Source organism: Balaenoptera ricei, chromosome 19 (assembly GCF_028023285.1).
Source record: "Balaenoptera ricei isolate mBalRic1 chromosome 19, mBalRic1.hap2, whole genome shotgun sequence".
NCBI lineage: Eukaryota > Metazoa > Chordata > Mammalia > Artiodactyla > Balaenopteridae > Balaenoptera > Balaenoptera ricei.
In genome coordinates this window covers 1,614,604-1,633,753 of record NC_082657.1, presented here as the reverse complement: position 1 = coordinate 1,633,753, position 19,150 = coordinate 1,614,604, and the positions used below count along the sequence as shown (strand labels likewise).

Below are 19,150 nucleotides of genomic sequence, written 5' to 3'. Positions count from 1 at the left end.
CACTGAGAAAAATCAAGTTGCAACTCATTTCTTTTTATTGTCTCCACAGTAGCTATAATAAAAAGACATTTAATCAAAGAAGACATACACCTGGCAAATGAACACAGGAATGTTCAACATCCTGAATCACTAGGGAAATGCATCAGACCACAGTGAGGCATGTATCCACACTTTTAAAACAGGTAATATTCAAAACACTAACCATACCAACCCACTACTGGTGAGGAACACAGGAGTGGGAGGTTCCCATACTGTTAGAATGCAAAAGGGATACAACCCTATTCATTCATTTTGAATATGAAACCAGGGGCTTCCGTGGTCCAGGGGTAAGACTTCTCTGTACTTCCACTGCAGGGGCCACAGGTTCGATCCGTGGTTGGGGTAGATGCACCATGGTGTGTGATGTGGCCAAAAAAAAAAAAAAAATTAGAATATGAAACATAAAGACCCCGTGACAGTAAGTCAGAAAGTACAGCATATAGCTCCTGAAAAGCTTCCTACAAACCTCGTACTCACAGGCAGTCTGCACACTAGGGCTGTTCAGATGTATGGCATTCAACTTCCATTGATGAGTTGCTCACAGAGCCTATTCAGTATGATGTATTAACTAAGGAGACAGCTCATTTGGCTTCTCTCCTCATCTCATTTGAAGGCCTTTCTCCAGTAGGAACTCTGGTGACAGATGAGGTTATAGACCTTTGGCTGAAAGCTTTCTTACATTTGCTGCACTCAATATGGTCTTTGTCTGTGGTGTGACCTGTTTGTTTGGTGTTCAGTAAGCTGGGTGCTTTGGCTGAAGAATTCTCCATATTTAGTGCATGCATGTGTTTTTTTTCTCCAGTGTGACTGTCTGTCTTCATAAGGCCTCTCTCCTGTGTGGACTCTCACGCTTTGCAAGCCTATACATCCAGAGGTAGACTTTCCTACATTCATGGCACTTATAGAGATGTTGACCATTGTGAAACACCGCTGTGCAGCCACCATCCTTTTGTGGAGTGACCTGGTGCTGGAGAAGGCTAGAGCTACCAGGGAAATCCTTCCCAGCCTCCTGGCATGTGAAAGAGTTCTTGGATGCATGGACTATGTGGCTCCTCATAAAGGCCTTACCCATGTCTCTTCTAAAGAGTTTCCCTCCACTGTGCTGGTGAAATTTCACACCTGACACACACAGTTTCTGGCCAGGAATTGTTCCCAAGTCTTCAGCTACACACAAACTACTGTCTAAGGCCAGGCAGCACCTCTCCCAGGGATAGGACTTCAGGGTGGACAGGTCTGCCTCTGAAGTATTTATTCGTGGCACTTCTACAGAAACATTCTGCTCAGAAGTTATCTCCTTGTGCTCTGCTCTGTGCCAAAAACATGAAAGCAGAGAAATGACACAATGATGGGGGGAGTGCACACAGAAATGTGGTACACAGTCGCTGGCTTTGGCAGCAAAACACTGTGGGGCACAGGACATGATCCTGATATAATTTGAACCCCTGATGCCAAATCAATGGAGCCAAGCCCACTTTGAGCCCCTCATGCTAGGGCTTGGAGTCATGTCCACTCTGTCATGTACCCAGGGTTCACCTCCCAGCTCCAGATGGACAACACGGGACCTAGAAAATGCAAGTCCTAAGGGAAAAACAGGACAGGTGAGCAGTCAGTACTAGCCCAGGAAAACAACCAATCCCAAAAAAAATCTCAGGAAAGAAAAACAGTATCACAAAATGAACCAGTGACCATGCTGGATCCCAACAATTGCTGGTACAGTCAGGGCCCAGGAAATATCAGCTGGAAGGGGGCAGAACCTGGAGCACAGAGGTGTATGGGTCTACAGAGTCAATTTAGCAGGGAGTGGCTGAGACTAATGGAACCCACTGAACTAATTCCAAGTCTTATGTCCCAGAAAAACTTCACTGAAAAAACTTCAGAGCTGCTGGTATTGGGGATACTTCTAAAAGGAAGTCATATACACACTCACTCAGCCTTGGCACCAATAACACAGATGAGAGGGAAGCAGTAATAGAGATATGCCCACTGTCTAGCTGTGAAAAAACAGACTTGCCTTTGGAAAAAAGGGGAAAGGCAGAGACCTGCCCAGGATGCTGATAGGTGGGAGGGCCTTACCCAATGACACAACAAGTACAGAGGTCTCCAGGATCACATCAGAGGACAGGAATCTCTGCACCTCATTAAGAAGCTTCCATTCCTTCCACGTCCTCAAAGGTCACAGGGCCCTGTGAATGATGGGACAGATTTGTACATAAGCAGCCTCTCTCCCCAGGACCCCATAAGTACTTCTAACCCCAGCCCATACTCACTCTGGGTTCATCATCCACCCCAGCTCCGTGACATAGGGCAGTGGGGTCCAATAACTCTTCATGCTTCCCTGATCAGTACGTACAACCCTGAGCAACAACAGGCAGGTGGACAGATAGATACCATCTAATGTGTGAGCCTGCTATGCAGGGCCCTTTCCCTTTCCTCCAAGACAAGAGCCTGAGTGTACCCACTATCATGTCTCCCAGACACAAGCAAACTTAGCCCCATCCTTCTCTCTTATACTCCTAGTACTAGGGCCTGGGGCAATTACTTCATACACCTTCCCCATATGCATATCACTCACTGGACCTCCTCATACATTACATGTCTGCCATCATTCTCAGAACAGAAACCTTGTGCTACCATTCTAACTCTGGCCCCCTTGCTCTCTGTCCTTACCAGTTGTTAACAAAGACCTACAAGTCCTAGAGCACTCCCATCTCAATCACATCCTCAAGCATTTGTATGTATTAGCCCCATTACTAAGACAACCTTTCATGTCTCAGTCCACACTGGCTGCCAAAACTGGGAATCTGTCCATAAAACCTCGGTTCTACAGACACCAAGTCCACGAAGACACCTGACACCAGTGCAGGGGCCATAAGTAATTCTGCTGAATGTGAAACATTAATGAGTGAACCATTTAATATTTCAGGCAAAGACAAATACTCAAGAGAAAAATAAAGCACGTAAAAGAGACCAGAAAATGTTATAGAGTTGTGCCATAAGGTCATGTGGATACCTTGAGAAAAGGCTGTCCAGAAGTGGGACAAAAAAGTGCAAAGCCTCTCTATCAGAGTCATGCAGCATCCACTGTGACTAGAGCCCAGTGAGCCAGAAGAATAGGGATTGTGTTGGGGAGGAAATGGTTCTTCTTCCTTTTCAAATTTTACTTTGGTTATATTAAAAATTATTTTTAAAAAAATCTCCACCTTACATAATCCATAGATTAAATTCTGATTTGGAATTATGCTAACATTATATAATAGGAGTCAAGAATATGTACTTTTTATATTTATCCACCATTCTTTGATATATCCATTTTTTTCTTTCCATACCTGTTCAGAGAGACTATCTGTAATTTCCTACTAGCTTCTCCAGGGGTAGAGATCATGAACCACAATTTACTGAATTCACATTGAAAATGACTCTGAAAAAGGGGTTTCTTGCCAGAATCAGAGTAAAAGTGCTTGGCCTCCAGCAGTTGGGGATAACTGGGCATCATTGCTGACTCTTTAAACTTAAAAGAACTGCAACAAGCTTATAGGACTTGATCTCTAGTCCATCTGCATTGTAGAAACACAGAAAATACCTTCTTGAGTTCTTAACATCTTGCTAGGGATTCACAAAGCATTATAACTTTTTACACTTACAATGATTCATTTTATCACCCTTAAAACAAGTATTTTAACAAGATATCTTAATCATTTATGATTTTCCACTAAAATAAATATTATTCGGGAACTTCCCTGGTGGTCCAGTGGTTAAAAATCTGCCTTCCAATGCAGGGGATGCAGGTTTGATCCCTGGTCAGGGAACTAAGATCCCACATACCGTGGTGGGGCAACTGAGCCCGTGTGCTTCAACGAAAGATCCTGTGTGCTGCAACTAAGACCTGACACAGCCAAAAATAAATAAAACAATACATAAGCATTATTTGAAGAGTACAATCACATAGAAGATTAGGCAATATACCTGAAAAAGAAATCAGAGTAATGATAGTAAAGATGATTCAAAATCTCAGAAAAAGAATGGAAACAGATGGAGAAGATACAAGAAATGTTTAAAAGAAAGGTAGATTTGATGAACAATACAATAACTGAAATGAAAAATACACTAGAGGGATTCAATAGCAGAATAACTAAGGTAGAAGAACGACTAAGTGAGCTGGATGACAGAGTGGTGGAAATAACAACATTTGCATTATAAGGGTCCCAGAAGAAGAGAAAAGGGAAAGGGCCTGAGAAATATTTGAGGAGATTACAGCCGAAAACATCCCTAATATGGGAAAGGAAACATCACCTGAGTCCAAGAAGTGCAGAGTCCCATACAGGATAAACCCACGGAGAAACACACCAAAACACAGATTAATCAAACTGATACAAATTAAACACAAAGGAAAAATATTAAAAGCAACAAGGGTGACTCCTTCTTGTGAGAGCACCAGAATCACAACTGGCTGCTGGACAATCATCAACAGGAGACACTGGACTTCACCAAGGAGGATATCCCACGTCCAAGGACAGAGGAGAAGCCACAGTGAAACGGTAGGAGGGGTGCAATCAGAGTAAAATCAAACCCCATAACTGCTGGGTGGGTGACTCACAGACTGGTGAACACTTATACCACAGAAGTCCACCCACTGGAGTGAAGGTTCTGAGCCCCCACATCAGGCTTCCCAAACTGGGGGTCCGGCAACGAGAGGAGGAATTGATTGCAGGACTTCGACAGGACTGGGGAAAACAGAGACCCCACTCTTGGAGGGCGCACATGGAATAGTGTGCACATCGGGACCCGGGGGAAGGAGCAGTGACCCTGGGGGAGACTGAACCAGACCTACCTGCTAATGTTGGAGGGTCTCCTGCAGAGGCGGGGGCTGGCTCTGTTTCACCGTGGGGACAAGGACACTGGCAGCGGAGGTTCTGGGAAGTACTCCTTGGCATGAGCCCTCCCAGAGTCTGCCATTAGCCCCACCAAAGAGCCCAGGTAGGCTCCAGTGTTGGGTTGCCTCAGGCAAAACAACCAACAGGGAGGGAACCCAGCCCCACCCATCAACAGTTAAGTGGATTAAAGTTTTATGGAGCTCTGACCGCCACAGCAACAGTCAGCTCTACCCACCACTAGAACCTCCCATTCAAGCCTCTTAGATAGCCTCAACCACCAGAGGGCAGACAACAGAAGCAAGAAAAACTACAATCCTGCAGCCTGTGGAACAAAAACCACATTTACAGAAAGATAGACAAGATGAAAAGGCAGAGGGCTATATATACCAGTTGAAGGAACAAGAAAAAACCCCAGAAAAACAACTAAATGAAGTGGAGATAGGCAACCTTCCAGAAAAAGAATTCAGAATAATGATAGTGAAGATGATCCAGGACCTCGGAATAAGAATGGAGGCAAAGGTCGAGAAGATGCAAGAAATGATTAACAAAGACCTAGAAGAATTAAAGAACAAACAAACAGAGATGACCAATACAATAACTGAAATGAAAACTACACTAGAAGGAATCAATAGCAGAATAACTGAGGCAGAAGAACGGATAAGTGACTTGGAAGACAGAATGGTGGAATTCACTGCTGTGGAACAGACTAAAGAAAAAAGAATGAAAAGAAATGAAGACAGCCTAAGAGACCTCTGGGACAACATTAAACGCAACAACATTCGCATTATAGGGGTCCCAGAAGGAGAAGAGAGAGAGAAAGGACCCGAGAAAATATTTGAAGAGATTATAGTCAAAAACTTCCCTAACATGGGAAAGGAATAGCCACGCAAGTCCAGGAAGCACAGAGAGTGCCATACAGGATAAACCCAAGGAGAAACACGCCGAGACACATAGTAATCAAAGTGGCAAAAATTAAAGACAAAGAAAAATTATTGAAAGCAGCAAGGGAAAAATGACAAATAACATACAAGGGAACTCCCATAAGGTTAACAGCTGATTTCTCAGCAGAAACTCTGCAAGCCAGAGGGAGTGGCATGATATACTTAAAGTGATGAAAGGGAAGAACCTACAACCAAGATTACTCTACCCGGCAAGGATCTCATTTAGATTTGATGGAGAAATCAAAAGCTTTACAGACAAGCAAAAGCTAAGAGAATTCAGCACCACCAAACCAGCTCTACAACAAATGCTAAAGGAACTTCTCTAAGTGGGAAACACAAGAGAAGAAAAGGACCTACAAAAACAAACCCAAAACAATTAAGAAAATGGTCATAGGAACATACATATCGATAATTACCTTAAACGTGAATGGATTAAATGCTCCAACCAAAAGACACAGGCTTGCTGAATGGATACAAAAACAAGACCCATATATATGCTGTCTACAAGAGACCCACTTCAGACCTAGGGACACATACAGACTGAAAGAGAGGGGATGGAAAAAGATATTCCATGCAAATGGAAATCAAAAGAAAGCTGGAGTAGCTATACTCATATCAGATAAAATAGACTTTAAAATAAAGAATGTTACAAGAGACAAGGAAGGACACTACATAATGATCAAGGGATCAATCCAAGAAGAAGATATAACAATTATAAATATATATGCACCCAACATAGGAGCACCTCAATACATAAGGCAACTGCTAACAGCTATAAAAGAGGAAATTGACAGTAACACAATAATAGTGGGGGACTTTAACACCTCACTTACACCAATGGACAGATCATCCAAAATGAAAATAAATAAGGAAACAGAAGCTTTAAATGACACAGACCAGATAGATTTAATTGATATTTATAGGACATTCCATCCCAAAACAGCAGATTACACTTTCTTCTCAAATGCGCACGGAACATTCTCCAGGATAGATCACATCTTGGGTCACAAATCAAGCCTCAGTAAATTTAAGAAAATTGAAATCATATCAAGCATCTTTTCTGACCACAATGCTATGAGATTAGAAATCAATTACAGGGAAAAAAACGTAAAAAACACAAACACATGGAGGCTAAACAATACGTTACTAAATAACCAAGAGATCACTGAAGAAATCAAAGAGGAAATCAAAAAATACCTAGAGACAAATGACAATGAAAACACAACAATCCAAAACCTATGGGATGCAGCAAAGGCAGGTCTAAGAGGGAAGTTTATAGCTATACAAGCCTACCTCAAGAAACAAGAAAAATCTCAAGTAAACAACCTAACCTTACACCTAAAGGAACTAGAGAAAGAAGAACAAACAAAACCCAAAGTTAGCAGAAGGAAAGAAATCATAAAGATCAGAGCAGAAATAAATGAAATAGAAACAAAGAAAACAATAGCAAAGATCAATAAAACTAAAAGCTGGTTCTTTGAGAAGATAAACAAAATTGATAAGCCACTAGCCAGACTCATCAAGAAAAAGAGGGAGAGGACTCAAATCAATAAAATCAGAAATGAAAAAGGAGAAGTTACAAGAGACACCACAGAAATACAAAGCATCCTAAGAGACTACTACAAGCAACTTTATGCCAATAAAATGGACAACCTGGAAGAAATGGACAAATTCTTAGAAAGGTATAACCTTCCAAGACTGAACCAGGAAGAAACAGAAAATATGAACAGACCAATCAGAAGTAATGAAATTGAAACTGTGATTAAAAATCTTCCAACAAACAAAAGTCCAGGACCAGATGGCTTCACAGGTGAATTCTATCAAACATTTAGAGAAGAGTTAACACCTATCCTTCTCAAACTCTTCCAAAAAATTGCAGAGGAAGGAACACTCCCAAACTCATTCTATGAGGCCACCATCACCCTGATACCAAAACCAGACAAAGACACTACAAAAAAAGCAAATTACAGACCAATGTCACTGATGAATATAGATGCAAAAATCCTCAACAAAATACAGGCAAACAGAATCCAACAACACATTAAAAGGATCATACACCACGATCAAGTGGGATTTATCCCAGGGATGCAAGGATTCTTCAATATACGCAAATCAATCAATGTGATACACCATATTAACAAATTGAAGAATAAAAACCATATGATCATCTCAATAGATGCAGAAAAAGCTTTTGACAAAATTCAACACCCATTTCTGATAAAAACTCTCCAGAAAGTGGGCATAGAGGGACCCTACCTCAACATAATAAAGGCCATATATGACAAACCCACAGCAAACATCATTCTCAATGGTAAAAAACTGAAAGCATTTCCTCTAAGATCAGGAACGAGACAAGGATGTCCACCCTCACCACTATTATTCAACATAGTTCTGGAAGTCCTAGCCACGGCAATCAGAGAAGAAAAAGAAATAAAAGGAATACAAATTGGAAAAGAAGAAGTAAAACTGTCACTGTTTGCAGATGACATGATACTATACATAGAGAATCCTAAAACTGCCACCAGAAAACTGCTAGAGCTAATTAATGAATATGGTAAAGTTGCAGGATACAAAATTAATGCACAGAAATCTCTTGCATTCCTATACACTAATGATGAAAAATCTGAAAGAGAAATTATGGAAACACTCCCATTTACCATTGCAACAAAAAGAATAAAATACCTAGGAATAAACCTACCTAGGGAGACAAAAGACCTGTATGCAGAAAACTATAAGACACTGATGAAAGAAATTAAAGATGATACCAACAGATGGAGAGATATACCATGTTCTTGGATTGGAAGAATCAACATTGTGAAAATGACTATACTACCCAAAGCAATCTACAGATTCAATGCAATCCCTATCAAATTACCAATGGCATTTTTTACAGAGCTAGAACAAATCATCTTAAAATTTGAATGGAGACACAAAAGACCCCGAATAGCCAAAGCAGTCTTGAGGGAAAAAAATGGAGCTGGAGGAATCAGACTCCCTGACTTTAGACAATACTACAAAGATACAGTAATCAAGACAATATGGTACTGGCACAAAAACAGAAACATAGATCAATGGAACAAGATAGAAAGCCCAGAGATTAACCCACGCACCTATGGTCAACTAATCTATGACAAAGGAGGCAAAGATATACAATGGAGAAAAGACAGTCTCTTCAATAAGTGGTGCTGGGAAAACTGGACAGCTACATGTAAAAGAATGAAATTAGAATACTCCCTAACACCATACACAAAAATAAACTCCAAATGGATTAGAGACCTAAATGTAAGACTGGACACTATAAAACTCTTAGAGGAAAACATAGGAAGAACACTCTTTGACATAAATCACAGCAAGATCTTTTTTGATCCACCTCCAAGAGTAATGGAAATAAAAACAAAAATAAACAAATGGGACCTAATGAAACTTCAAAGCTTTTGCACAGCAAAGGAAACCATAAACAAGACGAAAAGACAACCCTCAGAATGGGAGAAAATACTTGCAAACGAATCAACGGACAAAGGATTAATCTCCAAAATATATAAACAGCTCATTCAGCTCAATATTAAAGAAACAAACACCCCAATCCAAAAATGGGCAGAAGACCTAAATAGACATTTCTCCAAAGAAGACATACAGACGGCCATGAAGCACATGAAAAGATGCTCAACATCACTAACTATTAGAGAAATGCAAATCAAAACTACAATGAGGTATCACCTCACACCAGTTAGAATGGGCATCATCAGAAAATCTACAAACAACACATGCTGGAGAGGGTGTGGAGAAAAGGGAACCCTCTTGCACTGTTGGTGGGAATGTAAATTGATACAGCCACTATGGAGAACAATATGGAGGTTCCTTAAAAAGCTAAAAATAGAATTACCATATGACCCAGCAATCCCACTACTGGGCATATACCCAGAGAAAACCGTAATTCAAAAAGACACATGCACCCCAATGTTCATTGCAGCACTATTTACAATAGCCAGGTCATGGAAGCAACCTAAATGCCCATCAACAGACGAATGGATAAAGAAGATGTGGTACATATATACAATGGAATATTACTCAGCCATAAAAAGGAACGAAATTGAGTCATTTTTTGAGACGTGGATGGATCTAGAGACTGTCATACAGAGTGAAGTAAGTCAGAAAGAGAAAAACAAATATCGTATATTAATGCATGTATGTGGAACCTAGAAAAATGGTACAGATGAGCCGGTTTGCAGGGCAGAAGTTGAGACACAGATGTAGAGAACAGACATATGGACACCAAGGGGGGAAAACTGTGGTGGGGTGGGGATGGTGGTGTGCTGAATTGGGCGATTGGGATTGACATGTATACACTGATGTGTATAAAATTGATGACTAATAAGAACCTGCAGTATAAAAAAACAAACAAACAACACAACTAATACTAAAAAAAAAAAAAAAAAAAAAAAAAAAAAGCAACAAGGGCAAAGCAACAAATAACATACAAAGGAATGATAACCATAAGGCTATCAGCTGATTTTTCAACAGAAACTCTGCAGGCCAGAGTGGCACAATATATTTATATTTAAAGTGGTGAAAGGGAAAAAACCTACAACAAACAATACTCTACCCAGCAAGGCTTTCATTCAGATTAGATGGAGAAATTAAAAGCTTTACAGACAGACAAGCAAAAGTAAAGAGAATTCAGCACCACCAGACCAACTTTGCAACAAGTGCTAAAAGAACTTCTCTCGGTGGAAAAGAAAAGGCCACAACTAGAAACAAAAAAATCACAAAAGGGAAAGCTCATCAGTAAAGGCAAACATACAGTAAAAGAAGGAAATCATCCACACACAAAATATGATATCAAAACAGCAACCATGAGGAGAGTACAAATGCAGGAAATGGAATTGCATTTGAAATTAAGACACCAGCACCTTAAAACAATCCTGTACATATATAGACTGCTATATAAAAACCACATATATGCAGGGGACACAGGTTCGAGCCCTGGTCCGGGAAGATCACACATGCCACGGAGCAACTAAGCCTGTGTGCCACAACTACTGAGCGTGCACTCTAGAGCCCATGTGCTGCGACTACTGAAGCCCATGTGCCTAGAGCCAATGCTCTGCAATGAGAAGCCATGGAAATGAGAAGCCTGCACACTGCAATGAAGAGTAGCCCCCACTCACCGCGACTAGAGAAAGCCCCCGCACAGCAACAAACACCCAACTCAGCCAAAAAGAAAAACAAAATTAAAAAAACACATGCAGACTGCAAACCAAAAAACTACAATAGGTTCAAAAAAAGAAAAAAAAAAAATCCCAAACGCAACACTAAAGATAATCATCAAACCACAAGAGATGAAATCAAAAGGAAGGGAAGAGAGAAAACCAGACAAAAACAAATTCAAAACAATTAAGAAAATGACAAGAATTCTCTAGCAGTCCAGGGGTTAGAACTCCGTCATTTCAATGCCAAGGGCCTGGATTCCATGCCTGGTTGGGGAACTATGATCCCTCAAGCCATGGGAAGAAAAAAAAAAAAAAAAAAAAAAAAGAAATTACCTATATGAAATCCAAAGAAAGCTGGAGTAGCAATACTCATATCAGACAAAATAGACTTTAAGACTGTTACAAGAGACAAAGAAGTACTACACAATGATCAAGGGATCAATCTATAATGCAAAAACCGCTAACAGCCATAAGAAGAGAAACTGACAGCAACACAATGATGGGAGGACTTTAACACCCCACTTACACCCATGGACAGATCATCCAGACAGAGAATCAATACGGAAAAACAAGCCTTAAATGACACATTAGACACGATAGCCTTAATTGATATTTAAACAGCATTGCATCCAAAAGCAACCGAATACACATTCTTTTCAAGTATACCTAGAACATTCTCCAGGATAGAACACATTCTGGGCCACAAAGAAAAGCTTGGCAAATTTAAGATAAGTGAAATCCTATCAAGCACCTTTTCCATACGAGATTAGAAATAAATTACACAACAAACTATTAAAAAAAAAAAACACCAACACATGGAGGCTAAACAACATGTTACTAAAAAACAATGGATCACTGAAAACATGAAAGAGAAAATCAAAAACTTACATAGAGACAAAGGATGATGAAAACACACTGATCCAAAACTATGGGATGTAGCAAAAGCAGTTCTAAGAGCGAAGTTTATAACAATACAATCTTTCCTCAGGAAACAAGAAAAATCTTCAATAAACAACCTAACCTTACTTACACCTAAAGCAAATAATAGCAAAGATCAATGAAACTAAAAGCTGCTTTTTTGAAAACATAAACCTTGCCAGAGTCATCAAGAACAACAGGGGAGGGCTCAAATCAATAAAAACGGACACCACAGAAATACAAAGGCTCCTAAGAGACTACTACAAGCAACTATATACAATAAAATGGACAACCTAGAAGAAATGGACAAATTCCTAGAAAGGTACAACCTACCAAGACTGAGCCAGGAAGAAAAAGAAAATACGAACAAACCACCACCAGTACTGAAATTAAAACTGATTTAGAAAAAAAATTCCAACAAAAGACCAGGACCAGATGGCCTCATAGAAGAACTCTATCAAACATTTAAAAAGAAAACACCTATAAAAAACTGCAGAAGAAGAGACACCCCCAAGCTCATTCTGTGTGGCCATCATCACCCTGATATCAACACCAAACATACCACCCACACACAAGAAAATTACAGGCCAATATCACTGATGAACATACATGCAAAAACTCCTCAACAAAATACTAGCAAACTGACTACAACACATTAAAAGGATCATACACCACGATCAAGTAGGATTTACCCAGGGATGCAAGGATTCTTCAATATATGCAAATCAATGAATGTGATACACCATATTAACAAATTAAAGAATAAAAGCCATATGATCATCTCAATAGATGCAGAAAAAGCTTTTGACAAAATTCAAAACTCATTTATGATAAAAACTCTCCAGAAAGTTGGCATGGGGGAACCTACCTCAACATAATAAAGGCCATATACAACAAACCCACAGCTAACATCATTCTCAAAGGTGAAACACTGAAAGCATTTCCTCTAAGATCAGGTACAAGACAAGGATGTCCACTCCTGCCAATAGTTTCAGAAGTTCTAGCCACGGCAATCAGAGAACAAAAAGAAACAAAAGAAATGCAAATTGGAAGCAGTAAAACTATCACTGTTTGCAGATGACATGATACTACTCAGAGAGAATCTTAAAGATGCTATCAGAAAACTACTACACTCATCAGTGAATTTGGTAAAGCTGCAGAATACAAAATGAATGCACAAAAATCTCTTGCATTCCTATACACTAACAATGAAAGATCAGAAAGAGAAATTAAGGAAACAATCCCATTCACCACTGCAACGAAAAGAATAAACTACCTAGGAATAAACCTACCTAAGGGGCTTCCCTGGTGGCGCAGTGGTTAAGAATCTGCCTGCCAATGCAGGGGACATGGGTTCGAGCCTTGGTCCAGGAAGATCCCACATGCCACAGAACAGCTGAGCCCCCGTACCACAACTACTGAAGCCTGCATGCCTAGAGCCCGTGCTCCGCAACAAGAAAAAAACGCCACTGCAATGAGAAGCTTGCGCACCACCACGAAGAAGTAGCCCAGCCCCCGCTCGGCACAACTAGAGAAAGCCTGCATGGAGCAACAAAGACCTAATGCAGCCCAAGATAAATACATAAATAAATTTATTAAAATAATAATAATAAAAATAAACCTACCTAAGGAGGCTAAAGACCTGTACTCAGAAAACTGTAAGATGCTGATGAAAGCAATCAAACATGACATAAACAGATGGAGAGATAGACCATGTTCTTGGATTGGAAGAATCTCTATTGTGAAAATGACTATACTACCCAAAGCAATCTACAGATTCAGTGCAGTCCCTAGCAAATTACCAATGGCAGTTTTCACAGAACTAGAACAAATAATTTTACCATTTGTATGGAAACATAAAAGACCTCAAATAGCCAAAGCAACCTTGAGAAAGAAAAACGGAGCTGGAAGAATCAGGCTCCCTGACTCCAGACTATACTACAAAGTTACAGTAACCAAAACAGTTTGGTACTGGCACAAAAACAGAAATACAGATCAATGGAACAGGATAGATAGAAAGTCAAGAGATAAACCCACACACCTATGGTCACCTAATCTATGACCAAGGAAGCAAGAATGTACAATGGAGAAAAGACAGTCTCTTCAATAAGTGGTGTTAGGAAAACTAGACAGTTACATGTAAAAGAGTGAAATTAGGACACTCACTAACACCATACACAAAAATAAAGTCAAAACTGATTAAAGACCTAAGTGAAGGCCAGACACTATAAAACTCTTAGAGGAAAACATAGGCAGAACACTTTTGACATAAAGTGCAGGAAGATCTTTTTTGACCCACCTCCTAGAGTAAGGAGAATAAAAACAAAAATAAACAAATGGAACCTAATTAACCTTACAAGGTTGTGCACAGCAAAGGAAACCATAAACAAGATGAAAAGACAACCCACAAAATGGGAGAAAGTATTTGCAAACAAAGCAACTGACAAGGGATTAATTTCCAAAATAATCAAACAGTTCATGCAGATCAGTATCAAAAAAACACAAACAACCCAATCAATAAACTGGCAGAAGACCTAAATAGACATTTCTCCAAAGACATTCAGATGGGCAAAAGCACATGAAAAGATGCTCAACATCACTACTATTAGAGAAATGTAAATAAAAACTACAGTGGGAACCACCTCACACCAGTCAGAATGGCCATCATCAAAAAGTCTACAAATAATAAATGCTGGAGAGGATGTGGAAAAATGGGAACCCTCCTACACTGCTGGTGGGAATGTAAATTGGTACAGCCACTATGGAGAACAGTATAGAGGTTCCTTAAAAAACTAAGTATAGAAGTACCATATAATCCAGCAATCCCACTCCTGTGCATATATCCATAGAAAACCATAATCCAAAAAGATACAAGCAGCACAATGTTTACTGCAGCACTATTTACAACAGCCAAGACATGGAAGCAACTTAAGTGTCCACCGATGGAGGAGTGGATAAAGATATGGTACATATACACACTGGATAAAAAAGCCATAAAAAAGAACAAAATAATGCCATTGGTAGCAACATGGATGGACCTAGAGACTGTCATACTGAGTGAATAAGTCAAACAGAGAAAGACAGATGATGATATCGCTAAAAAACAAAAAATAATAGAAATAAACTTATTTACAAAGCAGAAATAGAGCCACAGGTGTAGAAACAAACTTCTTGTTACTGGGGGAAAGTGGGGAGGGGGGGATAATTTGGGAGACTGGGATTGATATATACACACTACTATATATAACACAGATAACTAATTAGGACTTATTTTATAGCACAGGGAACTCTACTCAGTACTCTGTAATGACCTATATGGGAGAAGACTCTAGAAAAGAATGGATATATGTATATTTATAAGTGATTTACTTTGCTGTACACTTGAAACTAACACAACATTGTAAATCAACTATACTCCAATAAAAATTATTAAAAAAAACCCAAAACCCTCTAAGTGTGTGTATGCTGTAAAACTAAGTTTATGTAATGTATAATAAGTCTGTATCAAAATCTAACAATGGGATAGTTGAAAAATATGTATAATTTCATTCAAAGAACTAAGTTAAAATCAGTAAGAACAAAACAAAATTAAAAAGTGGAAATGTTCATTTAAGTAGAACAATTTTAACATATATGCTAGACAAATGCATGCTGTATATACACAAGAACAGATGGCAGGTATGGCTATAAATACAGAAAGTAGACCAAAAACAAAAAAAAAAGAAGAAAAAAGAAACACATAAACAAAGAAGAGCCTTCAACAGGGGAACGTATAAAGACATTTTACTCATATACTCATATCTACAGAATACAGCACAAGAAAGGAAAATGAATGTGTTAGGGAACTGAAACCGCCCACCTTGGCCAGGCACAATGATAACCACTTGCCTGAGTTGTCTCACAACAGGAAGTTCCGATAGAGAGGTGCTGCCTCTGAAAGCTAACTGGGAGAATGTGGGAGGGTCCGAAAGGAGGAGGGAAGAGATGATATGTCCTGCCTACCTCCCAGAATCCCCCTCATGCTGGAATCCATCTTGGCTGAGAGGTGAGTGCACCACCAGAAAGGACCCTGAGTCAGAACAACTGGCCAGAGACAACCCGGAAACTAACCCTGTTACCATAAAAGCGAGATTGCGAGCATCATGGCAGAGCAGTTCTCCTGGGTTCCCTACTGTGTTGCTCTTCGCCCAGGCACCTCTTTCCAATAAAGTCTCTTGCTTTGTCAGCATGTGTGTCTCCTTGGACAATTAATTTACGACTGTTACACAAGTGCCCACTCTCAGGCCCTGCAAGGGGTCTCCCTGAAACCATGCAACTCAGATTGGGACTTTACTTGAGATCACACACCTGGTCTCAGGACTTAATGAACCTCAGGTTCTTGAAGTCTCCTCACAGAAAGAATTCAGTGAGAGACAACGTGATAGGTAAGAAGTGGATTTATTTAGCGAGGAACACACTCCATAGACAGAGTGTGAGCCATCTCAGAAGGCGAGAGGCCTCAAAATATGACGTGGTTACTTTTTATGTCCTACGTAATTTCACAGGCTGAGTGGGAGGATTATTCCAACTACTTCCCGGGAAGGGGCAGGTATTTCCAGGAATTGGGCCACCACCCACTTTTTGGCCTTTTAGGTTAGCCTTAGAACCTGTCAGGGCGCAGGTGGGTGTGTTATTTACATGCTCATGTATTACAATGGGAGTATAATGAGCCTCAAAATCCACTGGAAATCAAATCTTCCGCCATCTTGGACCTAATTGGTTCAAACCTGTTTGTTTTAGTCAAGTCCTATGGATATGTCATTCCTTTAAAGGCTGTGCCCTGCCCCCTTCCCTCCTGTTTCACCTCTTTCTCCCACAAAGGGATAGCCATGAAAAACATGGGTAAAGTCACACCACATTGCGCAAAAGAAGAAAAACACATCATAAAACATATTACATTCATTAAAAAGTTTTGACACGTCAAATAGTTTCCACAGAGTCGGCAAAACTATCAAGAAAAGAAAGGAAATGCTTACTTCAAACAGCAGCCAATACATTAACTTGGTGGGGATGGGGATAATTGTTTTGGAAGAACCCCACAGGCTGCTTCTGAGGTCCTATTTATATAGTAATTTTGGCCTGAGCGGTGAACGGATATTAATCTCAGAGCTTCCCCAGCCGCACATTGAAGTTCTCTGCAATTTTTTTTCCCACGCAGGTCATATTTCAAACTTCAGAAAGCCAAGTTTTGGGGGTACAAATAATAACTATAGGACACTAGTAAGAGAACACAGATAAAACACTGCTGAATGAGAAGAGTTGGGGGAGGGCCCGGACGACGCAGCATTTACCTGAATCCGACACATCTGCGCCGGCGCCAGCGGAGTTTGTGGGCGAAGGTGAGGCCCGGGCACTCCGGCACCAACCGCCCAAGACAGAGTCAGGCCGGATGGCGCCCACGCCGAGCCTCAGACGAAGCTCAGAGAAGCGGGCACGGCGCCTTCCTGGCTCCCTGACCTCTGGCCTTCACAGCGTTGCGAAGTTCCCCGCCTGTGAACACAGCCGAGTTTACAAAATAACGACCCCAGTCGACGCCGGAAAAGCCGCCCAGACTCCGTCCTCTAGAACGGAAGTGACTCTTTCCTGAGCCTTTATTGGCTCAGGGGCGCCCACGAACTGGCGTAGTTTTTTTTCAGGTAATGCAGTTCACAGGCCTCTAGAACCTGGCAAGGGGCGGTGCTCCCCGCCTACAGGAAAAGCCCCGCCTCACTGCCGGGGCTCCTGGGAAGGAGTGTCCTGGAGGCTCTGAGGACGGGGGCGGGGTTTCACGCTTCTTAAAGGAGACGAACCCAGATTTCCATGGAATGTAGTCTTCGCTGATCACAGAGAGACAGCCATAATATTTCAGATGTTTCCAAAACCTACAAAACCAAACGGGCACATGATACCAGGTTGTCACTATGACACAAAGTTCATGCATCCATAGCTGGGGTCTATTAAACATTGTCTTATTGCTCTTCCAAAGGATGTAGGCTAAAGCTTTAGACCTCACCGTGTTAGGTCAGAGTCAAGAGAACAAAGACTCCAGACAGGGGGCCATAGTGAACAATACAGAGGAGGAATGTGGGGTGGCCATAAGCAGGTGGACCATGTGTTGCTTCTCTGGTTCCCTCATTAAAGAGTAGAGCCAGTGATGGTGTCCCATTCAGGGACACCATTTTTGAACATGCATCTGTGAAGAAGCATGTAATGAAATACACCTGCACACACCGATTACCTCACCTTTTCTCTAACTCTGATGGCCTTTCCCCACACCTAAGACCACACTGCCTCTTTATACCTTAAATATCTCAAGCACATCGCCTCCGGGAAGGTGGATCTGAGACTTCTTCTACCTCCTGGCTTAGCTGCCTTCTCCCCTGCAAACCTTGGCATCTCAGCGTTTGGCTTCTTGCGCCTCTGGTGCAGTAAAAACCTCATATTCACTGTTTGGAATTGCCCACAGTTGGAGTATTCATACCAGGGAAATTGGCAAACACAACAATCAAGGTTCAGTTAGTTGTTTTATACGTGTCTAGACTTAAAGTAACGGAGACTATGTTAATAATGAGGACCATACGTGGTGAATAACGATGTAAGCACAAACATTTATTCCACCCAGCGAAGTCACTGAAGAAAAGTCAAGTTCCAACAGATTTTTGCCTTCTCAGTTATTAATAAAGGACAGACATTTTATCAAAGAAGACATACACCTGGCAAATGAACACAAAAATGTTCAACATCATGAATCATTAGGGAAATGCAATCAGACCATAGTGAGACACCTCTACACATTTAAACAGGTAATATTGAAACACTAGCCATATCAACTAAGTACTAGAGAGGAATACAGGAAAACTGGAATGCTCCCATACTGTGAATGGCACATAAAAGGGTATAGTCATTGAATTTTGAATATGAAACCATATGTACATATAAAGAATTTATTAAGCTTATCTGTCATAGCCAAAATGGATACAAACCACAAAACCCCATCCTTTAACAGATGTATGGATAAACAGTCAGTGGGTGGTATATCCAAACAGTATATTTTTCAGGAAAAAAAATGAATTATACTTATCAGCAACTTAAATGATTCTCAAAATAGTTATGCATCATGAAAAAGAGACAAATATAAAAGTAAACATTAAGA

At 40.5% G+C, this 19,150-nt stretch overlaps 1 long non-coding RNA gene across 1 annotated transcript; it reads right to left on the bottom strand.

Annotated features, from left to right (window-relative positions):
- Positions 1–12: 12 nt before the first annotated feature.
- LOC132353238 (uncharacterized) lies at positions 13–17,714 on the bottom strand. The gene is made up of 3 exons (XR_009498980.1): positions 17,310–17,714; positions 2,113–2,222; positions 13–348 (listed from the first exon to the last, which is right to left on the bottom strand). It is a non-coding gene; the product is annotated as an uncharacterized LOC132353238 (long non-coding RNA).
- Positions 17,715–19,150: the final 1,436 nt, after the last annotated feature.